This window comes from Podarcis vaucheri (genome assembly GCF_965113315.1).
Source record: "Podarcis vaucheri genome assembly, chromosome: 3".
In the NCBI taxonomy this organism is placed as follows: Eukaryota; Metazoa; Chordata; class Lepidosauria; order Squamata; family Lacertidae; genus Podarcis; species Podarcis vaucheri.
The window spans coordinates 108,126,356-108,152,059 of NC_138761.1; the positions used below are offsets into that span (position 1 = coordinate 108,126,356).

General features: G+C 47.9%; 1 protein-coding gene across 4 annotated transcripts in view; it reads right to left on the reverse strand.

The window, feature by feature from the left end:
• The window catches only part of KCNS3 (potassium voltage-gated channel modifier subfamily S member 3), a 53,729-nt gene extending 37,871 nt beyond the window's left edge, over window positions 1-15,858 (reverse strand). For all 4 annotated transcript variants that reach the window (XR_014217589.1, XM_082215579.1, XM_082215578.1 and 1 more), the window contains exon 1: window positions 15,778-15,858. The gene's annotated coding sequence lies outside the window, so the exon portion shown is untranslated. The remainder of the gene's footprint in view (window positions 1-15,777) is intronic.
• Window positions 15,859-25,704: the final 9,846 nt, after the last annotated feature.

Genomic DNA, 25,704 nt, shown 5'->3' on the forward strand with positions numbered 1-25,704 from the left:
TCTTCGTCTTGCGGTTTTTTCGTCTTGCGAAGCAAGTCCATTAGCGGCTTAGCGGATTAGCGTTATTAGCGGCTTAGCGGGCTTAGCGGATCAGCTGATAAGTGGTTTAGCGGCTTAGCGGATCAGCTGATAAGCGGATTAGCGGATCAGCTGTTAAGCGGCTTAGCGGATCAGCTGATAAGCGGCTTAGTGGATCAGCTGATAAGCGGCTTAGCGGATCAGCTGTAAAGCGGCTTAGCGGATCAGCTGATAAGCGGCTTAGCGGCTTAGGATCAGCTGATAAGCGGCTTAGCGGCTTGGGAAAAAGGGGGGGAAGGAAAAAAAACCCGCAGGAACTCGCAAGACATTTTCATCTTGCGATGCAAGCCCATAGGAAATTCCTTTTGCGAAGCACCTCCAAAACAGAAAACCCTTTCGTCTAGTGGGTTTTCCATCTTGCGAGGCATTCGTCTTGCAGGGCACCACTGTATATAAATTCAATAAATGAAATGAACTGAACTGAAGGAGACTCCTTTAATACCTGGTGCTTTGGGTATATCTCTTCCCCCTTTTGATTCAGTGAGAGCGCTCCGCCCAGCCTCACCCCCTCTGCCAATGCAGAATAACAGCACCTTGTACTCTGACATTGCATGTTCTGCCTACAGCCAGTCGGCAGCAGCACAAAAGCATAGGTTGGTTCTACACCAGCCGAATGCTGATGGGCAAGCAGCCTTTGCAATCCACATACCGCATCACGGTTGCATAACTGAGTGTTAATGGTATGGTGCTCGGGTTTTTTCTTTCTTTCTTAAAAAGGCCAAACCGCAGGAACCAGGAAGCAAAGGTCTACTCAGCTAGATTCAGGAGCCACACAATTGCGTGGGTGCCTTACGGCATGCTGTCATGGATTTGGAAATAATAATAATAATAATAAACCACCGCAATGGATACATCATGTAATAGTCTGGTACCATGTTGAAGTGACGGCAGTGAACGGTACAGAGAACTCAGGACGTTTTAATAGGGTTTAGCCAGGGTGGGGTGGTGAGAAGGTGTGTGTGTGTTTTCCCAGTGAAGATAAAACCTGGCACAATATCAATAAGGCTGATAATGGACTTTGCAATAAGCTGTCGGATCCGCAGGTCAAGTGGCCCATTAACAGGAATCTTTTTGCACCAAGATGCAATCCTCTCTAGAGCTAACTAAAACTAAGCAAACCAGAGTCACTTGTTTCCATGCCCTTTAACGCCCTACTATCATGTAAGATCCCCTTCATGGATCACTGCCTTGTCGCGGTGAAGAGACTTGAATAACTCCAAGAAGTTATGAGCTATGCCGTGCAGGGCCACCCAAGACAGACAGGTCATAGGTGAGAGTGTAGACCAGGGGTCAGCAAACTTTTTCAGCAGGGGCCGGTCCACTGTCCCTCAGACCTTGTGGGGGGGCCGGACGATATTTTGAAAAGATATGTATGAATGAGTTTCTATGCCCCACAAATAACCCAGAGATGCATTTTAAATAAAAGGACACATTCTACTCATGTAAAAACACCAGGCAGGCCCCACAAATAACCCACAGATTAATTTTAAATAAAAGGACACATTCTACTCATGTAAAAAAACGCTGATTCCTGGACCGTCTGTGAGCCGGATTTAGAAGGCTATTGGGCCAGATCCAGCCTCCAAGCCTTAGTTTGCCTACCCATGGTGTAGACTAAATGTGATCCACCTGGAGAAGGAACTGGCAATCCACTCCAGTACAGTGGTACCTCAGGTTACAGACGCTTCAGGTTACAGACCCTTCAGGTTACAGACTCCGCTAATCCAGAAATATTACCTCGGGTTAAGAACTTTGCTTCAGGATGAGAACAGAAATCGCGTGGCTGCGGCTGAGCTAAAGTGGTACCTCAGGTTAAGAACAGTTTCAGGTTGAGAACGGACCTCCAGAACAAATTAAGTTCTTAACCCGAGGTACCAAGTTTGCCAAGAAAACTCCATGGACATAAAAAAAGGAGCAGCTTTGAGAAGAAAGTGATAGTTTCCAAGGCATGCTCTGGTTCATGGGGTCATGGAGAGTCAAAGACAACTAAGACGACTAAACAACAACAACATCATGTAAGACCCACAAATGGGAGTACTGGGGGAAAGGATACTGCGTTTGGCACATGCAAGCGATGTGGCAGAATTTCTCTCGCTGTTTGACACCTCTGGCCCTTCCCCTGAGCTTGCCCCCAAAATATACTGTACAGAACCATTGTAGGTTCTGCAAAGACAAGTTGCTTCCAACGCTCCCAGCATTTAGAGGGCAGGAAAGTGAAGCATGAGAGGTAAGAGAAAATGCAGATACAAAAGAGGAAGGAACAGTAGAAAGCAAGGAGAAGAATCTGACAGACCTCAAAGGAAACAAAGGGAGGAAAACAATAGGGCTGGGTGATCTATCGTTCAAAACCAGTTTGAAGTCCATACCGTGATATCAGCGTCATAATTTTTGACCTGGCAATATATTGCGAATCATGGTGTGCGTGCGCTTTGAAAAATCACAATATCATATAGTAGCCTAGATATGGAGTTCAGTTACAAAACAATTAAGGGGGAAATACAGCCACAACAAAAATAGCAACTCATTCCATAGAAAATGGTTTTGTGTATATACATATGTTGCATATTATTTTCATACATTTCATTCCTCTTTCGATGGCCTATTGCCATCTATGTCAACTTCCTCTGTATGTAAGATTCCAATAAATATACGTTGTTGTTTTAAAATGTAACTTCTGTCTTTCCTGTTTCGCTTGCAAGTCTCCCAAAGCAAAATTTGAATTTCAGGTTTTGAATCTATCTAGTATTTTTCACAGCTTTATTGATTCATTCCAATTGAGTTCCACCTTTCCTCCACGAATCTCCAGGTGGCATCCATGACTCTCCTCACCACAACCCTATGAGGTAAGTTAAGCTGAGAGACTCTGACAGACACCAGGCTACCCAGCAAATTTCATGGCTAGGTGGGGTTTTGAACCTGGGTCTCCCCAGTCCTTGTCTGACACGCTAACCAACTGCACCACAATGGCTCGGTCCCACAGAGGGAAGAAAAATATTCTCAAAAACTGCAGCCAGAAGCAGAAGCAATGGCTGAGGTGAAGCTAGTGCGGCAAGATGCTCAACAGTTATAGAGCAACTGGGAATATCTGTACCTTTTGTCAGCATCACCTCCTGGCCTGGCTAGCTGATGCATTCCAGAAGACTGATGTCGCAATGTTGCTGAGCACACAAACCTTCAATAGGCCCTTCTGGGATAGTGAGATTTAAACAGCACAGACTGCAAAAACAACAGAGATGCCCCTTTGTTGAAGGCAGGGACAGAGAAGGTCACTCCACCACACAAATTGGACTGCTTTGGAATATTCCTATCTAGCACCTCTAGAAAAATGGGCAGCACTTGGGTCTAAATACATTAATACTCAAGATGCTATTGAAACAACAGCATCTGTTTGAACAATATGGCACCACATGTCCATATATATATATATATATATATATATATATATATATATATATGATCTTTTCTCCAATGACAAAATGGCTTTGTGGGGAAACCCGTCTTTAAAAATCAGGAAACAAATGGTCATATGGAAAAAGTGGGTGAATTTGGGTATATTATCATTAGACCACCTGAGAAACGAAGAGGATGAATTTTATACATATTCTGTTTTAAGAGACAAATACAGATTACCTACAAATGCTCAGTGGCAATCTCTCCAAAGAAAACAGTTGCTAACCACCATCTACGGCAGTGTTTCCCAAACTTTTTTGGGCAACGGCACACCTGTTTAAGGAAAAAAATCTCGCGGCACACCACCGCGGCACAGCCCCGTGACGTCAGCGTGCAGCGTCACGCCGGGAGGGACGCACGGAAGTGAAAGTTTTTTCCCTCCCCCTTGCCGGGGAACCTCCAAGCTTTGGGGGTGGGAGGAGGCAGCAGAGCGAGGGACTGAGGGACGACGGCAACTGGGGCGGCGGCGGCTGTTGTGGTGGTGGCGGCGATAGCGGGCGGAGGAGGGGGCGGCGGCGGGGCTTGAGGAGCCGTCGCCGGGAGTTGCTGCTGCTGCTGTTGCTGCTGCTGCCCGGACATGCCGGCCTCCTCCTCCTCTGCTGTCTCGCGCTCCTCCCTTTTGCACGCGCTGCCCCGCCGCTCGGCACCACCACCGCGGAGCCGCCCCCGGCTCGACGCGGATCCTCGCTGCCGCCGCCTCTCACCGCCCGACTCGCCCGCCTCCCTCCCACGGCACACCAGCCAATGTCTCACGGCACAGTAGTGTGCCGCGGAACACCGGTTGGGAAACACTGATCTACGGGACGCGGGTGGCGCTGTGGGTTAAACCATAGAGCCTAGGGCTTGCCAATCAGAAGGTCGGCGGTTCGAATCCCCGCAACGGGGTGAGCTCCCGTTGCTCGGTCCCTGCTCCTGCCAACCTAGCAGTTTGAAAACACGTCAAAGTGCAAGTAGATAAATAGGTACCGCTCCAGCGGGAAGGTAAACGGCATTTCCATGTGCTGCTCTGGTTCATCAGAAGCGACTTAGTCATGCTGGCCACATGACCCGGATGCTGTAGGCCGGCTCCCTCGGCCAATAAAGCGAGATGAGCGCCGCAACCCCAGAGTTGTCCGCGACTGGACCTAACGGTCAGGGGTCCCTTTACCTTTACCTTTAACCACCATCTACAGAACAGCAGCTTTTACAGCCTCAGAGACCCCAGAGATATTGAAGCGGCTGATTAATACTTACGCAACAAGAAAACAAAACACCAGCCATCAACATATATAAATCTTTGTTACTAGCAAACCAATTTGATATACAGGTATTGGGGGTGGAATAGAATAAAGAATTAGAGATCTCAGTTTTGACCACAGAGTGAGGAAACTTTTCTAAGTGCTATAAGAAGGGCATCTCTGGACCTTAAACTGAGGCTCATGCAACAAAAAATAATATTTAGAATATACTGGACCCCATAACGTTTGTTTAAAAGGGGCTACCTAAGGTACCTAACTGATGGAGATGCAATAGGGATACTGCTTCTCTAAAACATGTTTTTTTCATTGTCCTATATTGAAAGATTTTTTGGCAGAAGGTAACTAAATTATGGTGCTGGAGGAGACTCTTGAGAGTCCCATTGACTGCAAGAAGAACAAACCGATCCATTCTGAAGGAAATCAGCCCGGAGTGCTCACTGGAAGGACAGATTGTGAAGCTGAGACTCTAATACTTTGGCCACCTCATGAGAAGAGAAGACTCCCTGGAAAAGACCCTGATGCTGGGAAAGATGGAGGGCACAAGGAGAAGGGGACGACAGAGGACGAGATGGTTGGACAGTGTTCTCGAAGCTACCAACATGAGTTTGACCAAACTGCGGGAGGCAGTGGAAGACAGGAGTGCCTGGCGTGCTCTGGTCCATGGGGTCACAAAGAGTCGGACACGACTAAACGACTAAACAACAACAACAAACTGAAACTATCGGCAGAACTGTGCAGAACAACCTTACATTTGCAGAGCAAAATATCCTCTTGAATTACATACCCAGCACATGGAACCTTACAAAAGGACAATACGACTGGACTCTCCATGCCCTTACCACAGCAAAAAGACTGATACTGATGAATTGGAAAAATAAAAATGCGGCTTCCTTCTACTATTGGATTGAAGACTTATACAAACTTGCAACATATGAACAACTTGCATATAAACGAAGACTTGTCATGGACAAATTCAACTACGTTTGGAATCCATTCTTTCAAATACTGTAATAGGTTAAGATCTTTGTAACAACTTTGTAAAGTACACAGTTTTGGGTGTTTCCCCTCCTCCCCTTTACTTTCCATTCTACAGTGGTACCTCAGGATAAGTACTTAATTCGTTCCGGAGGTCCATTCTTAACCTGAAACTGTTCTTAACCTGAAGCACCACTTTAGCTAATGGGGCCTCCTGCTGCTGCCGCGCTGCCAGAGCACGATTTCTGTTCTTATCCTGAAGCAAAGTTCTTAACCTGAAGCACTATTTCTGGGTTAGCGGAGTCTGTAACCTGAAGCTTATGTAACCCGAGGTACCACAGTATATGGGTGGTGTTTCTCTTTTTCTCTCTTTTATTTACATCTCACCATATTTAGTGCACATATAATTATGTACTTTTTAAATAAAGATGTCGGGGGGAGGGGGGAAGGTTTCAAACATCGATTTCCGTTTTGAGGAGCCATCATATCATCGGTTACCGTGCTCGGCAGAAGCAGAAATGTGTGAAGCTCTCTTGTCTTATTCGCTGTTTTCTATGAGGTCTGGATCACTGCCAGGAAACTGACCGATCCCATATTACGCCACTTCCTAAGTGACATTGAATTGGCCGTTATTACTTTTCACTGCTCTGGAAGATTTAGTTCAATAATTAGGATTACCTTGAGGGCCGTGTGCCAATTATTCGCCGGGTCTTCCAAATGTGCTTTTCCTTCTTCCATGTTGACATGTCCTTGGAACAGTCTGTGTGGGAATGTTCCCTGATATAGGACCACTTTGCCTCTCCACAGGGTCAAGGCAGGACAAATTCTGACCTCTGGTTTATAAATTTGCCTCCAGAGAATTACTTTTAATTTTAACCAGGCATTCTCATTTCTTAAGCTTTCCTACTGTCTTGAGGGGAAGCCCTGGTTTTGCAGACTGGAAGCCTCTTTGTTGCTTATTGCTAATGGTTACAGATACAGTGGTACTTCAAGTTAAGTACTTAATTCGTTCCGGAGTCCGTTCTTAACCTGAAACTGTTCTTAACCTGAAGCACCACTTTAGCTAATGGGGCCTCCCGCTGCTGCCGTGGCACCGCCACACAATTTCTGTTCTCATCCTGAAACAAAGTTCTTAACCCGAGGTACTATTTCTGGGTTAGTGGAGTCTGTAACCTGAAGCGTATGTAACCCGAAGTAGCGCTGTACCCTATTTAGACAACTATGGATATAGCAAGAAAAGGAGAAAGGAAGAAGAGGCTATATAGCTCAGTGGTTGGAGCATCTGCCTTGGAATCAGAAGGTTTCAGGTTCAACCTCAAATAGTGAAAGACGCTGTGTCTGAAAGCTAGAGAGCTGCTCTCCATCTGTGCAAATAGGGGTTTCCGAAACTTGGGTCTCCATCTGCTTTTGGACAATGATTCCCATCATCCCTGACCACTGGTCCTGCTAGCTAGGGATGATGGGAGTTGTAGTCCAAAAACAGCTGAAGACCCAAGTTTGGGAAACACTGGTGTAAACAATACTGAGATGCATGGAAGTTTGTCTGATTCAGCAAAAATACTTCCTTACACATAACCTCACTTTATAAAAAAAAACCTTATCAGTCATAAATTTCACATGCCCAGCAACAGGAACGATTTCAGCAAGATCTATTGATTCACAATGCCAGGTCATCATCTTTTATTATTCCCATATGTACAAGTCAAAACCAGGTGAGGGTAGCCAGTTGGCCTCAAACCCTTGGTGAGTTAGGAACTTCCCCTGCATGCAAAGACAGGCTCTGGCGGATTGACCGGACGAGACCAACAGTGGGTCCAAAGATCAAGGAGAAGGTTTCTGCATGTGCTGGAGAGATAAGATAGGGGCAGATGGGGCTGGTCCACCTGGGAAGGCAGCCCAACCAGGCGAAGGAAAACTCTGATACTAAACCTCAGCTGCCTTGTGGGATATGTTCAGGAGAAGAACAGGCTAAGGAGTAAACCCCACACACAGCCTTCTAGCTGTTAAGTCCACCAGCCCTTGTCACATGGCATCTTGAGCGGTGACGTCTAGCCAGAATGTAGCTTCAGCCCATTTCCTTTGAGAACTTTTGAGTAAATACACCCAGGACTGGACTGTATCTCGCCACAAATGCCTGGAAGGCAAATCACAAGATATCATGAAATCCTATCAAGAGACCCAGTATGGTCCAACTGTTGGGCTCAGATCTGGGAGAGCAGGGTTCGAATCCCCACCCAGTCATGAAGTTTACTGGATGGCTTTGGAACAGCCTCTCAGCCTTCCCCACCTCACAGAGTTGTTGTGAGGACAAATTGGGTAGCGGAAGAAGGAGTTCACGCCACCATCAGCTGCTTGGAGGAAAAGTGGATTATAAATGTAAAATACCGCAGCGCATTCAGAGTTATCCACTGGACATTTGGCAATCTCTGTCCATCAGACCCTCACTTTGAAGTCCTTTGCTCTTCATAAAGGGCACCGCTAAAATCTTCTAAGCTCTGGAATTTTGCAAGAGAATTGGCCTGGGTACCCATCGAATCCAAGAGGGAGACATGCGGCAAGTACTCCCACCCAAAACAAACTTTCTTAGGGTCATTCCTACGTTAACGATGCCTTTCTCCTAATGTATTTTGCCCAGGAACGATCGTTTCTAACTAAAAGCAACCACAGTGTGCAAGGGAGTGAGCGAACGGGAGAGATCATTCCATCCGTGACGTTTTCCCATTAAATCACACACCCCACCAAGATACTATTTGTTTTCTGAAAATGTACTCGCTGCAAGATTGCTCCAGATTCTCCCCCCCCCAAGCAAACACACACACACACAGACACCATGCCAGCTTTTTTTAACATTAAAGAATGTGCTTGCACCAAGAATGTCTGCAAACACACACACACAAACACACACACACAACTAAGCCAACCTGGCTGTTTTCCTCTTGCAGGCCCCTCGGCTCCTTCCAACACTAGGACTAGCGAGAATCTATTTTCCCAGCGAAACTTCTTTGTGCAATTAATTACTCTCCGACACTTTTGCTGACAAACCGGACCACATTCTCAGCAAAGTAGTGCAACCCAGCATCGCTCCTTGCCAATCCTGCTCTGCGTGAACGCTAGCCAAGGGCTGGAGAAAGAGATGATTTCACACTAATGGGTTACTGTAATACAGTAAAAATTCCACAGCCGGGGTGGGGGTGGAATTAATGAAGACAAAACCCCCAGTGGCGAACTTCTCTGGTTCTCTTCCCCTCTCCTGTTCTTAAGAAACGCGTTCACACCCTTGCTCTCTGCAAAAGAAGTCTAGAAAACCCCTCTTGGATTTAGAATCCATCCCCCACAAGGACGCTTGAAAACGGTTCCTGTCTACACATACGGTGTGTGGTTGTACATGGAGGGGGGAGTCTGTTAATGGCAATTACTGTTGAATGTGCACACTTAAATCAAGTTGTGGGTTTGCTTCACTACAAACTCAGTTCTTGGTTTTTATTAAAGATTTTATAGTGTTACAAAACAGCCAAATAAACCAGGAAAAGTACATATAGGCAGTGCTTTTTTTCTTTAAAAAAATGTTTAGGTGCACTCTCATTTTCCTTGTTGTTGTTTAGTCGTTTAGTCGTGTCCAACTCTTCGTGACCCCATGGACCAGAGCACGCCAGGCACTCCTGTCTTCCACTGCCTCCCGCATTTTCCGACTCATATTGAAATACTGCCCCTCAATGAGGCCAAATTTTGATTCACAAATGTTTAGGGGTATGCATACCCCTGCGTCCCCCCAGAAAAAAGCACTGCATATAGGGTCTCTACTTTCTATTCTCTGAATCTTTTTCACAGTTCATTTATGTTTGGTATGAGACACTATTGTCATAGACATCAGGTGACTGAGGGAAAAGAGAGGGGAGAGAAGGAGATACCAGGAGTGAATATAGCCCACCGGTTCCAAAACGTATGGGAAACTGCCCTACTAATAAAGTTAACCAACAAACTTGGGGCAAACAAAGGAGGATGCCTTCATAGAATAGAATCATAGAATCATAGAATCATAGAGTTGGAAGAGACCACAAGGGCCATCGAGTCCAACCCCCTGCCAAGCAGGAAACACCATCAGAGCACTCCTGACATATGGTTGTCAAGCCTCTGCTTAAAGACCTCCAAAGTAGGAGACTCCACCACACTCCTTGGCAGCAAATTCCACTGTCGAACAGCTCTTACTGCCAGGAAGTTCTTCCTAATGTTTAGGTGGAATCTTCTTTCTTGTAGTTTGGATCCATTGCTCCGTGTCCGCTTCTCCGGAGCAGCAGAAAACAACCTTTCTCCCTCCTCTATGTGACATCCTTTTATATATTTGAACATGGCTATCATATCACCCCTTAACCTCCTCTTCTCCAGGCTAAACATGCCCAGCTCCCTTAGCCGTTCCTCATAAGGCATCGTTTCCAGGCCTTTGACCATTTTGGTTGCCCTCCTCTGGACACGTTCCAGTTTGTCAGTGTCCTTCTTGAATTGTGGTGCCCAGAACTGGACACAGTACTCCAGGTGTGGTCTGACCAGAGCAGAATACAGTGGCACTATTACTTCCCTTGATCTAGATGCTATACTCCTATTGATGCAGCCCAGAATTGCATTGGCTTTTTTAGCTGCCGCGTCACACTGTTGGCTCATGTCAAGTTTGTGGTCAACCAAGACTCCTAGATCCTTTTCACATGTACTGCTCTCAAGCCAGGTGTCCCCCATCTTGTATTTGTGCCTCTCATTTTTTTTGCCCAAGTGCAATACTTTACATTTCTCCCTGTTAAAATTCATCTTGCTTATTTTTGCCCAGTTCTCTAATCTGTCAAGGTCGTTTTGAAGTGTGATCCTGTCCTCTGGGGTGTTAGCCACCCCTCCCAGTTTGGTGTCATCTGCAAATTTGATCAGGATGCCCTTGAGTCCATCATCCAAGTCGTTGATAAAGATGTTGAATAAGACCGGGCCCAAGACAGAACCCTGTGGCACCCCACTAGTCACTCTTCTCCAGGATGAAGAGGAACCATTGATGAGCACCCTTTGGGTTCGGTCAGTCAGCCAGTTACAAATCCACTGAGTGGTAGCATAGTCAAGACCGCATTTTACCAGCTTCTTTACAAGAATATCATGGGGCACCTTGTCAAATGCCTTGCTGAAATCAAGGTAGGCTACATCCACTGCGTTCCCTTCATCTACCAGGCTTGTAATTCTGTCAAAAAACGAGATCAGGTTAGTCTGACATGACCTATTTTTCAGAAATCCATGCTGACTATTGGTGATCACAGCATTCCTTTCTAGGTGCTCACAGACTGTTTGCTTAATGATCTGCTCCAGAATCTTCCCTGCTATTGATGTCAGACTGACTGGGCGGTAATTATTTGGGTCCTCTCTTTTCCCCTTTTTGAAAATAGGGACAACATTTGCCCTCCTCCAGTCTGCCGGGACTTCGCCTGTTCTCCAGGAATTCTCAAAGATGACTGCCAGTGGTTCTGAGATCACATCTGCCAGTTCTTTTAATACTCTTGGATGCAGTTCATCTGGCCCTGGAGACTTGAATACATCTAAACTAGCCAAATATTCTTGTACTATCTCCTTAGTTATTCTGGGCTGTGTTTCCTTTGCTGAATCATTTGCTCCAAATTCTTCAGGTCGGGCATTGTTTTCTTTATCGGAGAAGACTGAGGCAAAGAAGGCATTGAGTAGTTCAGCCCTTTCTGTGTCCCCTGTTTGCATTTCACCATCTTCTCCTCCTTCACCATGGTGGGTCTCCCCTTTATCACACACACAGCACAACAAGACAATGGCCTATTCCGCCCCCGCCCCCGCCCCAGCATACAAATCAATGTTGCTAATCTGACTCAACAATCCAATCCCCAATCACTCATACAAACACAATCCACACTGCAACCAACCGAAGGCTACAAACTCAAGTTTTTGTCACTGTACAGCTACAGCCAATCACTTCTTGGCACAAGACTGATGTTTCCATTTGCCAGGTTCACAGTCTTTACATAATAAAGGTAAAGGTAAAGGTACCCCTGCCCGAATGGGCCAGTCTTGACAGACTCTGGGGTTTGTGCGCCCATCTCACTCAAGAGGCCGGGGGCCAGCGCTGTCCGGAGACACTTCCGGGTCACGTGGCCAGCGTGACGAAGCTGCTCTGGCGAGCCAGCGCAGCACACGGAACGCCGTTTACCTTTCCGCTGGTAAGCGGTACCTATTTATCTACTTGCACCCGGGGGTGCTTTCGAACTGCTAGGTTGGCAGGCGCTGGGACCGAGCAGCGGGAGCGCACCCCGCCGCGGGGATTCGAACCGCCGACCTTTCGATCGGCAAGCCCTAGGCGCTGAGGCTTTTACCCACAGCGCCACACTGTAGGTAAAGGTGAAGGACCCCTGGACAGTTAAGTCCAGTCAAAGGCAGCTATGGGGTGGCAGTGCTCATCTTGCTTTCAGGTCAAGGGAGCCGGCATTTGTCTGCAGACAGCTTTCCGGGTCCTGTGCCCAGCAGGACTAAACCGCTTCTGGCACAACGGGAAACTGTGATGGAAACCAGAGTGCACGGAAACACCATGTACCTTCCCACCACAGCGGTACCTATTTATCTACTTGCACTGGTGTGCTTTGAACTGCTAGGTTGGCAGGAGCTGGGACAGAGCAATGGGAGCTCACCCTGTTGTAGGGATTCGAACTGCCGACCTTCTGATCAGCAAGCCCAAGAGGCTCAGTGGTTTAGACCACAGCGCCACCCACATCCCTCCAAAATACTTTTACCTTAATGCATTGTAAGGTAAAGCAACAAAAGGTTTGTACCACTAGAAATAACTTCCTGATGGAATTAGCCTCTCAGTTGTGGAACAGGCTGCCCTGATTGCGGTTTTTAAGCAAATGCTGAAGGCTACCTATCAAGAGATACTGTGGCTATGGATTTCCTACGTGGACAGTGGGATGCACTTGGGTCTCTGAGGAGCCCTTCTCTTGTTTTAAGTGTAACCTAGAAATATAATACATGAAACAATCAAGGTAGCCCAAAAAATAAAGAGAAAGCACTAGCTGAGGACATCAATGCCTAAAGCATCCCAACTGAAAGAGGGTTCACATCAATTCTCTTCTACAGGGTGCTGCTGCACAGCTCAACTTTTGGAAGATGATTTCCGGCTTAACTGGATTATTATTACAGTGGTACCTCGTGTTACAGGGACGTGGGTGGCGCTGTCGGTTAAACCACAGAACCTAGGGCTTGCCGATCAGAAGGTCAGTGGTTCAAATCCCCGCGACGGGGTGAGCTCCCGTTGCTCGGTCCCTGCTCCTGCTAACCTAGCAGTTCGAAAGCACATCAAAGTGCAAGTAGATAAATAGGTACCGCTCTGGTGGGAAGGTAAACGGCATTTCCGTGCACTGCTCTGGTTTGTCAGAAGTGGCTTAGTCATGCTGGCCACATGACCCGGAAGTTGTACACCGGCTCCCTCGGCCAGTAAAACGAGATGAGTGCCGCAACCCCAGAGTAATTCGCGACTGGACCTAATAGTCAGGGGTCCCTTTACCTTTTACCTCGTGTTACAGTCAGGATCCATTCCGGAGGCCCGTCTGTAATGTGAAATGCCCAAAACTCGAAGCACTGTGTCTGCGCAGGCGTGTGACGCAATTTGGAGCTTCTGCGCATACACGAGTGGTGAAACCTGGAAGTAGCCCGTTGCGGTACTTCTGGGTTGCCGCGGGGTGTAACGCGAAAAGACGCAACATGAAGCGGACGCAACACGAGGCATGACTGTATATTTTTTAGGAGGAAAGATTAAACAAGAATGTTGTGAAGCCTGACCAAAAATAACCAAAGCCAAGTTAAAGAGTTGCTTCCAAATATTTTTGTAATATCTGATGAAAAAACAAAGGAGAAGGGAGAAGGCTGATCAGGTCACTAATGGGATAAGAAGGAGCCAGCTTCCACTGTCCCTTTAAAACACACTTAGGAAATTGAAGGGCATTACAAAAAAGACAATTAATGCACCTTGATTTTGAGAAATAAATCCATTTTGAGTGCAGCAATACCATTACCATCCAATGTACCATAGTACACTAATACTTCAAAGAAAATGAACCTAGACTACTATTAAAATCTGTATTCTGGAAAGACGGGGTGGATCTCTGCAGTATGGGCTTCCAGGTGACCGTTGTTTCTTTTATTATTATTTCAGCATTTGTCCTGATTTGTTTGCACAAAGTTTGGGGAGAGCTTAGAAAACGCCAGTTATTTATCAAGCATTCATCCCAATTTGTTTGCAAAGGAAGTCAGATGGCATTATGTCAAAGCAAGCGTTTTCGAGTCCCTTTTCCAATCACGTTCCTTACCACAAAAAGTCTGGGGTTTGTTTGTTTCTTTGGAGTGGGGGATGTGTTAGACAACAGTATAAAGACAACATTTAATTGCCCAACTTGAATTGAACAATATATTGATTGCATCTCATCCTAAAATAGCAGTAGCCTGGAAGCACCCACATTTTAAGGAACATCTCCCTTGCAGATGGCAAACCCTGAGTTGCAGGACTGCCAAGATCAGCAGAATGTGACCCGTATTGAAAACATAACTGTTTTCTCCTGCTCTGGAAGGCAGGAACTGAACCAATGGATTCAAGTTACAAGAAAGGAGAGTCCGACTAAACATCAGAAAGAACTTGCTGACATTAAGACCTGTTCGACAGAGGAATGGACTCCCTCAGAAGGTGACAGACTCTCCTTCCTTGGTGGTTTTTAAGAAGAGCTTGACTGGCCATCTGCCATGGATGCTTGAAGTAAGATTCCTGCATTGCAGGGGGTTGGACTAGATGACCTGTGGAGGACCCTTCCAACTCTACCATTCTCTAAGTCTCAAAGAGTTTGTCATTCCCCTTACTAAGCACACAGAGACACAGAGTCCAATCTGATGCAGTTTCATGCTAAAACAAACCAACACATTCCCTAGTAAAAGACCAAAATTACTACAGTACTTTAAAGTAGAAAACCAAGTTCTGTATCTGAGACGTCCCCCATAGAATTACACAACATTCACATTTCAAAGAGAAAAAGTCACTCCATTTCAAAGGGGAGAAACGATTCCAAGTCAATCTCAGCAAAACACCCACCCTTAAAACACACACACACACAATCCACGAGGCTTCACTCTTCTGAAAGGACATCCACGGAGCAGTGGCGTAGCGTGGGGGGTGCAGGGGGGGGCCGGCCGCACCGGGCGCAACATCTGGGGGTTAGAGTTAGGGGACGCAAATCCACGGGTTAGGGGGCGCAAATTACTTGCCTTGTCCCGGGTGCTGACAACCTACGCTACACCACTGCCACGGAGCATGAGAAGCTGAGCTAGAGCTCAGCCCTGGAAATCTGTTCGTAGGCTTCATGCGAGATACCCAGGCTGCAATCCTAACCACGTCTACTCAGAAGCAAGCCCCACTGAATTCAGACTGCAGCCTTAGCCAGTACTTGCACACTCCACCTGCAGCCTAGATGGCAAGGTCACTGCCTCTGAGCGTGTGCAGGGTGCCTTCCTTTCTCAAAGGAAGCACGGCTCGCCCCGACACAACCCCTAAACTGCAGGGCTGAGTTTCCACAACAGTGTGTCCTCTGGGACCCTCTGGCGCTGCAAATAAGAAACGGAGCGGGGCTCTCAGTTTTACGCAAGGTGTGGGGGGCGGGATGGTGCTCTACAAGTTTGATGATGATGATGATGATGAAGAAGAAGAAGAAGAAGAAGTAAGGTGCGGGGGAGCCCGAGGAGAGGGGAGGAACATTGAGGGGGGAAAACATTGTTCTTCCCAGTCCCCTTAACGTGAACTGAAAACTTGGGAGGCGCAAAGAAAAGCGGAGAGGATACAGCGAAGTTTCTTTTGCGCGCACGAAGCAAAGGTTGGAGAGGCAAGGCGAGGCGACCCCAGGGAAAGTTTGCGGCGAAAAGGCGGACCCAAACGAAGGCAAATGGGAGCCGGAGGGGGCGGAGAAGAAGGGGGACCCCCCTCCCTGACCCTCTGCACCGCGATGGCGAGGGGAAATACCTGGCACTGGAAGCGTGGCGCGCGGGAAAAGGGAGCTGCTCCGTGGAGCAGCTGGCGGCGCCCGGCGCGCGTGGCGAGTCCCCAGGACGCAGCGCGGCTTTGGCAGGCGCTCGCCGGCAGCCCCGCAGCAGCGGCAGGAGGAGGAGACACAGAAGAAGGGCGGACCTTCGGCCTCCCGGCTCCCCCCCCCCCACCGTCTCCTGCAAGCCCCACATTGCGGGGAAGGAGGCGCGCCCGGGATGCTCGCTGCGGGCGCCCCGACCGATGAGGAAGGCCACGCGAGATGCTTGCCCGGAGAGAGAGGGAGAGAAAGAAAGAGGAGAGGTGGCAAAAATGTAAGGCGCCGCGCTGCGCATCGTGACCACGCAGGAGTCAAGTCCCACAGAAGTCAAACGCTCCGAAGTTAAGCTGCATCCCGAACGTTTAGAGCACGAGACTTCCTCATTCTCTCTCTCTTTTAAAGGGACTTCAGTTTCCTCCTTCGCAATGCTACAATTCCCAGCACCCTTAAAAAACTACAGTTCCCACGATTCCTGGGGAGGGGGGGAGGATAGGCTGTAGTGTGATTATTGCCCTGGATTTAGGGTTCCCCCACAGAGGCTGATGAGCCAATGGGGCCCTAAGTAATAACAGCAACTTATATTTATATGGGTACCTACTCAAAATTGGGGGGGGGGGGAGATTTGGTCCTGGTTCAAGGCACCATATTACCAAAGTTGGACCCTACAGCATAGGAGCCAATTCCTAGGAGCTGAAGTCCCGTCCCCCGTAAATTACTTGAGGGGGCCAAGCCCCCCGCCCCCAAGTTGATGAGCATTGCCATCCAAATTGTGCATATGTGGTGCATCTTGTGATTGATTATGTGGAGCGGGGCTCCCCCCCCTAATCTACTCAAGTTGGCCCCCCTGCCCTGTGCCCATTGTCATCCCTAACAGCTGTGCTGAGCTGGGTGTGTGGTTGATGGGAGCTGGAGTCCCCATCACATCGCCTGGTGGAGGACCACAGATTTCACCCATCCCTACCTTAGGCCACGTTAAGGGACATGGGTGGCACTGTGGGTTAAAGCACAGAGCCTAGGACTTGCCAATCAGAAGGTCGCGGTTCGAATCCCCGCGACGGGGTGAGCTCCCATTGCTCGGTCCCTGCTCCTGCCAACCTAGTAGTTCAAAAGCACGTCAGAGTGCAAGTGGATAAATAGGTACCATTCCAGCGGGAAGGTAAACGGCGTTTCTGTGTGCTGCTCTGGTTCTCCAGAAGCGGCTTAGTCATGCTGGCCACATGACCCGGAAGCTGTACGCTGGCTCCCTCGGCCAATAAAGCGAGATGAGCGCCACAACCCCAGAGTCGGCTACGACTGGGCCTAATGGCCAGGGGTCTCTTTACCTTTACTTTACCTTTACCTTAGGCCATACTTCCTTCATCCTTTGGGGATGCTATTTTCCCCTGTAACAATACCTATAGCCCACAATCGTGCTTTGGCAAGCTGGGGGAACCGCTCAGTGACAATGAAGGAAATTGGGGGTAAGGCAGCAATGTGCCACTTGTCACTGAGCGATTCCTCGGCTTGCCAGAGCAAGATTATAGACTAGAGGCATCATCGCAGGGGGAAATAGCTCTGGAAATTTACCTAGCAGTGCTTCAGGAGGATGGAAACCTGGAATCAATAATTCCGTGCAGGCAAGTGGTGCTGATCAGAGAGAGAGATGAGAGTCCTTGTGTATTGAGAGCGTTTAGTCACATTCCCACTCTGCTCTCATGAATAATGGAAACATTTCCTTCCCCCTTCTTTTGTATCTGGATGAGGGAGTGCACATAAAATGCCGAACTCTTCCAGACTCTCCACTTCCCTGGAGAAGATGCATTACCCAGTTCAGGCAGATGTCCTACAGATACACTTGTCTGAGTCCCACTGAACTCTGTGGGGCTTGCTTTTGAGGAGACATGTGTAAGCTGTCTTCTGGATGGGACAGCATTGTTGTTGTCAATTTGATTTATTATCCGTCCTTCACTATAAGGTCCCGGAGCAGGTCGCGACAACAATGCAGCAACTTACGCAACATCTCTGTAGTGTTCGCTCTGTCAACAAATGCATAAAGAGGCAGACGATGAAGGCAAGTATATATGCCTATACGGCACAGCCAGGCTCAAAATTCTCAGCTTTGGGAATCGGCTAAAGTGCCGCACCCCAGTTTTTCTAGACGAAGGGCCAAGCTGGGCATGACTGCTATTCCCACCTTTATCCCTTGCACACCTATTTTTAAAACCATATTAAACAGTGCCAATGGATGCTTTCCTCCCATTGCAAAAGGGACGTGTGAGGGCAAAAAGAGAGAGAAAAGTAAAGGACCCCTGGACATTTAAGTCCAGTCAAAGGCGACTATGCAGTTGCGGAGCTCATCTCGCTTCAGGCCGAGGGAGCCGGCATTTGTCCACAGACAGCTTTCCAGGTCATGTGGCCAGCATGACAAAACCGTTTCTCGCGCAACGGAACATTGTGACAGAAGCCAGAGCACACAGAAATGTTGTTTACCTTCCCGCCACAGCGGTACCTATTTATCTACTTGCACTGGTGTGCTTTCGAACTGCTAGGTTGGCAGAAGCTGGTACAGAGCAACGGGAGCTCACCCGGTCATGGGGATTCGAACCACTGACTTTCCGATCGGGAAGCCCAAGAGGCTCAGTAGTTTAGACCACAGTGCCACCCGCTTTAAAACCCACCACCATGACACCATGGGGTCTCAAATTTCAACTGTGTCCTGTGTGGTGCCAAAAATTGGCGGCCCCTCACCCCTCACCTTCCACCTCAGAGTTGTGGTACTCTTGAGGCTCTGCACCTCGTGCAACCAAACTGGTCAGTCACACTCCCCTAAATCTGCCTTTGTCATATTCCTGATCAGGTCCTCCCCCTTATGCCATCTTTTTTCTTAACAACAACAACATCAACAACAATGTGACTAGGTTGCACTCTGGGCAGCTCCCAACAAATTAAACACATTAAGCACAGTAAAACATCAAACATTAAAAACTTCCCTATACAGTGGTACCTCGGGTTACATACACTTCAGGTTACATACGCTTCAGGTTACAAGACTCCGCTAACCCAGAAATATTACCTCGGGTTAATAACTTTCCTTCAGGATGAGAACAGAAATCGTGTTCCGGCGGCGCGGCAGCAGCAGGAGGCCCCATTAGCTAAAGTGGTGCTTCATGTTAAGAACAGTTTCAGGTTAAGAACGGACCTCCGGAACGAATTAAGTTCTTAACCTGAGGTGCCACTGTACAGCTGTAAGAAAATAAAGCAGATTAGCTAAGATGAATAAATCTGAATCAGATACGTGTAAGGAAACTGAAGGAACTTTTTTCCACATGTGGTGGGCATGCAAAAAAGTTAAAGGGTATTAAGAAATGTTTTACAATGAGATGAGAAAAATGTTGAAATCAACAATCCCCCCCCCAAAAAAAAACCCCAGAGGCATTCCTTTTAGGAATGGTTCAGACAGAGGTACCCAGGAGTCAGAAAAAAATCTATTTATGTATGCGACATCAGCAGCTGGATGCTGTTAGCCCCAAAATGGAAAGTGAGTGAGGTCACTAATAAGGAGGATAGGCAGCTTAAGACATTAGAATATGCACAACTAGGAGGGTTAACAAGCAGATTTAGAGAGCAAGAAGAACAAGTATTTAAAGAGGAGTGGAATTTTGTTGGCGAATATATAGAAAATAATCACACACAGACGAAAACGCTGACAGCATTAAGGTAAATTCAACAGCACAGCATATTTAAAAGGGATGTTAAAATGGGGGGGTTGAATTAAATGGATATACAAGAATTGTGGTTAAAATAAAGGAGCCTTGGAAGGGGAAGGAGGAAAGTCGTTGAATGCATTGGTATACTGAAAGATTTTAATTGTGGAAATGGCTATTTGAAAAACTTTTGATAAAAATTATTTACAATAAAGGAGGAAATATCCACACAGTCATTAAAGGAGCTTTAAGGCTCTTTTCTTAACCCCTAATTCCCATCCCAGATGGGCAAAACCAGAGCAACAGCATCTTTAGCATAATCAACACAGGATGGACATGGCTCCTTTAGATCATCTTTGCTATCTTGTGTGTTTATGTCACACAAGTTTGTTTTAGACAGACGGATCTCGCTTTCCTATGATAAAAATCAAGTCGGCTTGCAAGGAAACATATGAAGCGCAACAGCATTAAGAGCAAACCTAACAATCAAACCGACCTCCGTAAAACGGCATCATAAACAATAGCACAGTGATGGAGAAAGAAAGCGTGGCCAAACCACAAAACGCTTTAATGTTCTGCAATAATTAAAACGAAAAGTCCTGGGACTTGGTCCCAACGTGAAACACTCCTGCTGTCGGGCAAAGACGCAATTCCTTGCAGCCATTCAATGCACAGGCAGAAAACATCTGAGGAGTTGTCATCTTGCAGTGGTTGCTTTCTAGGGTTTCCACCTATCAATAATAATAATAATAATAATAATAATTTTTATACCCCCACCCACCTGGCTGGCCGTCCCCAGCCACTCTGGGCTGCTCCCAACAGAATATGAAAAACACAATAAGCATCAAACATTAAAAACTTCCCTAAACAGGGCTGCCTTCAGGTGTTTTCTAAAAGTCAGGTAGTTGTTTATTTCCTTGACATCTGCTGGGAGGACGTTCCACAGGGTGGGTGCCACTACTGAGAAGGCTCTCTGCCTGGTTCCCTGTAACCTCACTTCTCGCAGTGAGGGAACTGCCAGAAGGCCCTCGGCACTGGACCTCAGAGTCCGGGCAGAACAATGGGGGTGGAGACGCTCCTTCGGGTATACTGGGCTGAGGCCATTTAGGGCTTTAAAGGTTAGTACCAACACTTTGAATTGTGCTCCGAAATGCCTGGGAGCCAATGTAGGTCTTTCAGGACCGCTGTTATATGGTCTTGGCAGCCAATGCCAGTCACCAGTCTAGTTGCTGCATTCTGAATTAGTTGTAGTTTCCAGGTCACCTTCAAAGGTAGCCCCACGTAGAGTGCATTGCAGTAGTCCAAGCGGGAGATAGCCAGAGCACGCAGCACTCTGGCGAGACAGTCTGCGGGAAGGGAGGGTCTCAGCCTGCGTACCAGATGGAGCTGGTAGACATCCGCCCTAGACACAGAATTGACCTGTGCCTCCATGGACAGCTGTGAGCCCAAAATGACTCCCAGGCTGCACACCTGGTCCTTCAGGGGCAGAGTTAACCCATACAGCGTTGTCCCTTATTTCAGTGTAAAATATATGGTAGGAGAGAGCAAGAAGGAATTTAGAGTGAGCCTCCTGGGGGCAGTGGGAATAGCACTGGAACGGTCCCAAAGAAACCACAGTTCCCAGGATTCCTTGGGGGAAAGTTTAAATCATGGGTTGGCAAACTAAGGCCCGTGGGCCGGATCAGCCCCGATTGCCTTCCAAATCTGGCCCGCGGACGGTCCGGGAATCGCCGCATGGATCGCCAGCGCACTTGTTCTTTCCCTCTCCGTCCCTCTCCCTGACGCCGCGGCAGCGCCTCCTCCCTCCCTCCTCCTGGTTTCTCCCCACCCTGCCTAGAGGAGAAAGGGAGCTGGGCTTTGTTGGTACCAGCCCTTCTCCAGTGCCCTTTCGCTCTCTGCTCATCGTCCCTCCTCCACCACCGCCAACTCCCGCCGCTCGCAAGACACAGGAGCCGCAGTTGGCTGAGGAGGAGGAGGAGTTTGGATTTGATATCCCGCTTTATCACTACCCGAAGGAGTCTCAAAGCGGCTAACAATCTCCTTTCCCTTCCTCCCCCACAACAAACACTCTGTGAGGTGAGTGGGGCTGTGAGACTTCAGAGAAGTGTGACTGGCCCAAGGTCACCCAGCAGCTGCATGTGGAGGAGCGGGGAAGCAAACCCGGTTCACCAGATTACGAGTCCACCACTCTTAACCACTACACCACACTGGCTGAGTGCCTGAGCAGCCGCCATTTAAAGCAGCTCATCGTCCCTTTCTCATCCCCCCCCCAAATAAATGTAGTCTCGCCCCTCACAAGGTCTGAGGGACAGTGGGCGGGCCCCCTGCTGAAGAGTTTGAAAACCCCTGGTTTAAATGTATGGCACGGATGTGACCTGGAAGGCCAGAATATGCCACAAAGGCAAACCACCTCTCCTTGTGAGCCCATTTCATGAGTAAGCAGCTCGCTGAGCACTGAAGCAGCATTGCTTAATCAGAAAATAATAATAATAATAATAATAATAATAATAATAATAATAATAATAATAATTGACGCGGCTGATTCTTAGCCCAGAAGTGCAGAAGGCATTCAAGGGAAGAAGGGGAAAAAATCAATCTTCCTCGTATTTGTACTGCTTTTTCTCCTGGAAGGTATTGGTGCTGTAATAAGTTCTGTTCTCTAAAGAGACCTCGGCGGAATTGAGAACAGACTTCTTTGTAACAATACAGGATTCACTGACATCTCGCAACTGTTGTAAGAGTGGCTTTGGGAATCGTGCGGTCGTGCTCGGAATATGTTCGGGATGCACGGCGAGCTTTAAGTGCTGCGTCAGCAGTTCCGGGACTGGTTAGGAACTGTTGCGATATTCATATAAAACAACACTGGAAACAGAACACTTAGATTGATCTCATGAGGCACGCACAGTGCTGTTTAGGAGCAAGCCTCCTTTGCTTAAAAAAATATATGTTGGCCTTCCACTTACTTAAACTCTGCAGCTGTATATTGTACTTAGTTATAACTCGCACTGTAAAGATCAAGTATCTGTATTAGACATGGGGAGCTGGGCAATTCTAATGATTCACAAGTACTATTACTATTATTATTATTAGAATTTATATCCCGCCCTACAACCGGAGGTCTCAGGGCGGTACACAGAATAGAATCAGAATATAAAGCCACAAAATATATAATCAAAATAAAACAACAACCCGATAACCCCCACCAAACACATTTTAGAAGGGCATAGGATATCAATCAAATAAATTTTGATTGAAGGGGAGGAAGACAATGCAAGATATTACCCTTTCCAGAGCGCATGCTTAATGCTCCCATGGCAAGTTATCAAGCGAACCTTGTGTCACTAGCCTAAAAAGAATGCCCCTTTCCTAGGTGTGACATCTTATTAGTTTTCCTTTTCCTAAAGTGTAAGCAGAATCCACAGTCACTTCCCTTCACTGTTACAGAACAGTGGGTGGAGTCATACAGAAGCCCAGAAGGGCTGGATGAAGTATTTAAATTATTTGTGATCTTAATCTCTTAAATGTTTCCTAAGACTGTCAGGGAGCATTACCAGCACAGAATGCGGATGCTGATGAGAAAGTCTACTTACATCTCCATCCACTTTCTCTCTCACTCGCTGAATGATCTAACCAAAGGAGATCACTATGCCTCTAGAGCCCTAGTGACCAAGGAGCCAGCAGAGGGAGGTGTCACAATGAAGGGCGTGTCACAAGGACCTCCGCAACCAGGCAACCACCAGCACTCAACTGACACTACTCTCAACTGACACTACTAAGTTTCTTTTTATGGCTTTTAATCCATGTTCAGCTTTTTACAAGTATGTAAAATGAAATGTATTCCTTTATAGCCAAGCTTCCGTTGTTCCTGCACCTACTTAGCATTAGCTGTCTAATCTACCTCTCTGCCTCTCTGGTCCTATATTGCCGAACAGTTGAAAACCAGAAAACACCCCTTGCGTGTTTTTTCATTTTATTACCCTCCTTCATCAGCAGGTCCCAGGGCAGGTTAAAGGTAAAGGTTTAAGGGACCCCTGGCCATTAGGTCCGGTCGTGACCGACTCTGGGGTTGCGGTGCTCATCTCGCTTTATTGGCCAAGGGAGCCAGCGTACAGCTTCCGGGTCATGTGGCCAGCAGGACTAAGCCACTTCTGGTGAACCAGAGCAGTGCATGGAAACGCCGTTTACCTTCCCTCTGGAGCGGTACCTATTTATCTACTTGCACTTTGACGTGCTTTCGAACTGCTAGGTTGGCAGGAGCAGGGACCAAGCAACGGGAGCTCACCCCGTCGCGGGGATTCGAACCGCCGACCTTCTGATTGGCAAGTCCTAGGCTCTGTGGTTTAATCCACAGTGCCACCCGCGTCCTTTTTAACCTTTACACCAACCCTGTGGAGTAGGTTAGGCTGAGAGGCAGCAACTGGCCCAAGGTCACCCAGTGAGCTTCATGGAGGTGTAGGGATTCAAACCCTGATATCCCAGGTCCTAATCCGACACTCTAACCACTGTGCCACGCTGGATCTCCTCCTCTTCTGCAAGGCCCCCTGTTCCTTTGAGGTTGCCACTGGGCATTCCAGGAAGGCTGAAGACCCTCTGGAGTTGGCATGCCTGCCTCCTGTCAAACGTGGTTCATGGGGCTGCCAGAGATAAGTATCTTGGCCTAGCAGGCTCAAACGGTTCCAGTGTGGTGTGGTGGTTAAGAGCAGTAGATTCGCAATCTGGTGAACCGGGTTCGATTCCCCGCTCTTCCACATGCAGCTGCTGGGTGACCTTGGGCTGGTCACACTTCTTTGAAGTCTCTCAGCTCACCTCACAGTGTTTGTTGTGGGGGAGGAAGGGAAAGGAGAATGTTAGCCGCTTTGAGACTCCTTCGGGTAGTGATAAAGCGGGATATCAAATCCAAACTCTTCTTCTTCTTCCCCCTGCTCTAGGGGGCTGGGAGGTAGTGTAATAGCATAGAAGGAGCCTCTCAGACAATGGTGTGTGGGGAGCAAGCACGGCAATTGTCTCCGTTTTCAACAACAACCACCTGTTTACGAAACCATTGCGTCAAGGACTTTATAGGCCGTCCTTCTGGCCTGTTCACTCTCGGTCAGGATCATGAGCCATCTTCTACAATGGGGCATTAAGCAACTTTACGGCGACAAAAGCAATGACGCCAGGCGGAATTTTACAACGGTGCACTTAAATCATGAGGAACAGACGAGCGAGGGAGAAAACAACCACCCCAATCACCGACGAGATTCAGCCTTCGTTTTCTGCGGATTGGTTTACAATGCGCCATAATGAGACGCCGCCAAATGTGGCATGAAGACTTCCTAATACTTCCCAGCCAACGAAGCCGGTGATGACTAGACAAAAGAAATTAGACGGCTGCAAAATCGCTCAAAGATTGCCGCTCAGGCCGAGCAGAAGGGATGCTTATTGGCAATAGATATGCATGTTGTCTTAATGGGCTCCGTGTGTTTTTCGACTTAATTGCCACTCAGTCACTTTATTCATCTAAGTGCTGCTTACGTTCAGCTAATTTGTCTCCGCTGATGTACTCCGGCTGTTGCAGTAATGATGTATGTAGTGAGAATATATATATATCCCCAAATAAATGGGAGAAGTGCAGAGGAAAAGTTTTTGTTGAAGTCCTAGAACTGTAAGACTTGGAAGAGACCTCAAAGTCCCCCGATTCTTTGAAAAAAATCTGGTAACTTTACATTAGTAGCACCAAAGTGACCGGCCCGGGCACAAGCCTGCTGTGATGGCCTGGGATTTGGACTCAGAGGCTGAACTGGAGGAATCCCAGCCTGTACAGGAGACCCCACCTCCAGGGCCGGCTGAGCTGGGGCAGGGGCTTGAAACTGAAGGGCCCTCACCTGTGCTGGATCCTCAGGAGCAGACACCAGCTGAATCCGCTCTGGCTCCGGAGGTGAGCGAGGACCCATTGCCTGCAGGTGCTCCTCTCCCAGCCCCGTCAGGGGAAGGTGAGGCTGTCTCTGGGTCCAGTAACCCTCCAGCCTCTCCTGAGCTGCAGACGCTCAGGGCAGAGAGGTGGAGGGAACTAAGCTCTCTCAGGCGTAGTGCTCGCCTTAAGGCCAGGGGAGGCGAGTCACCTGTGGGCCGAGACCGCCCCAGGCCTCAGAGGAGTTAAAGGCCAGTCAGCCCAGTCCCAGGTTGCGGGAGCAACATTGTTGG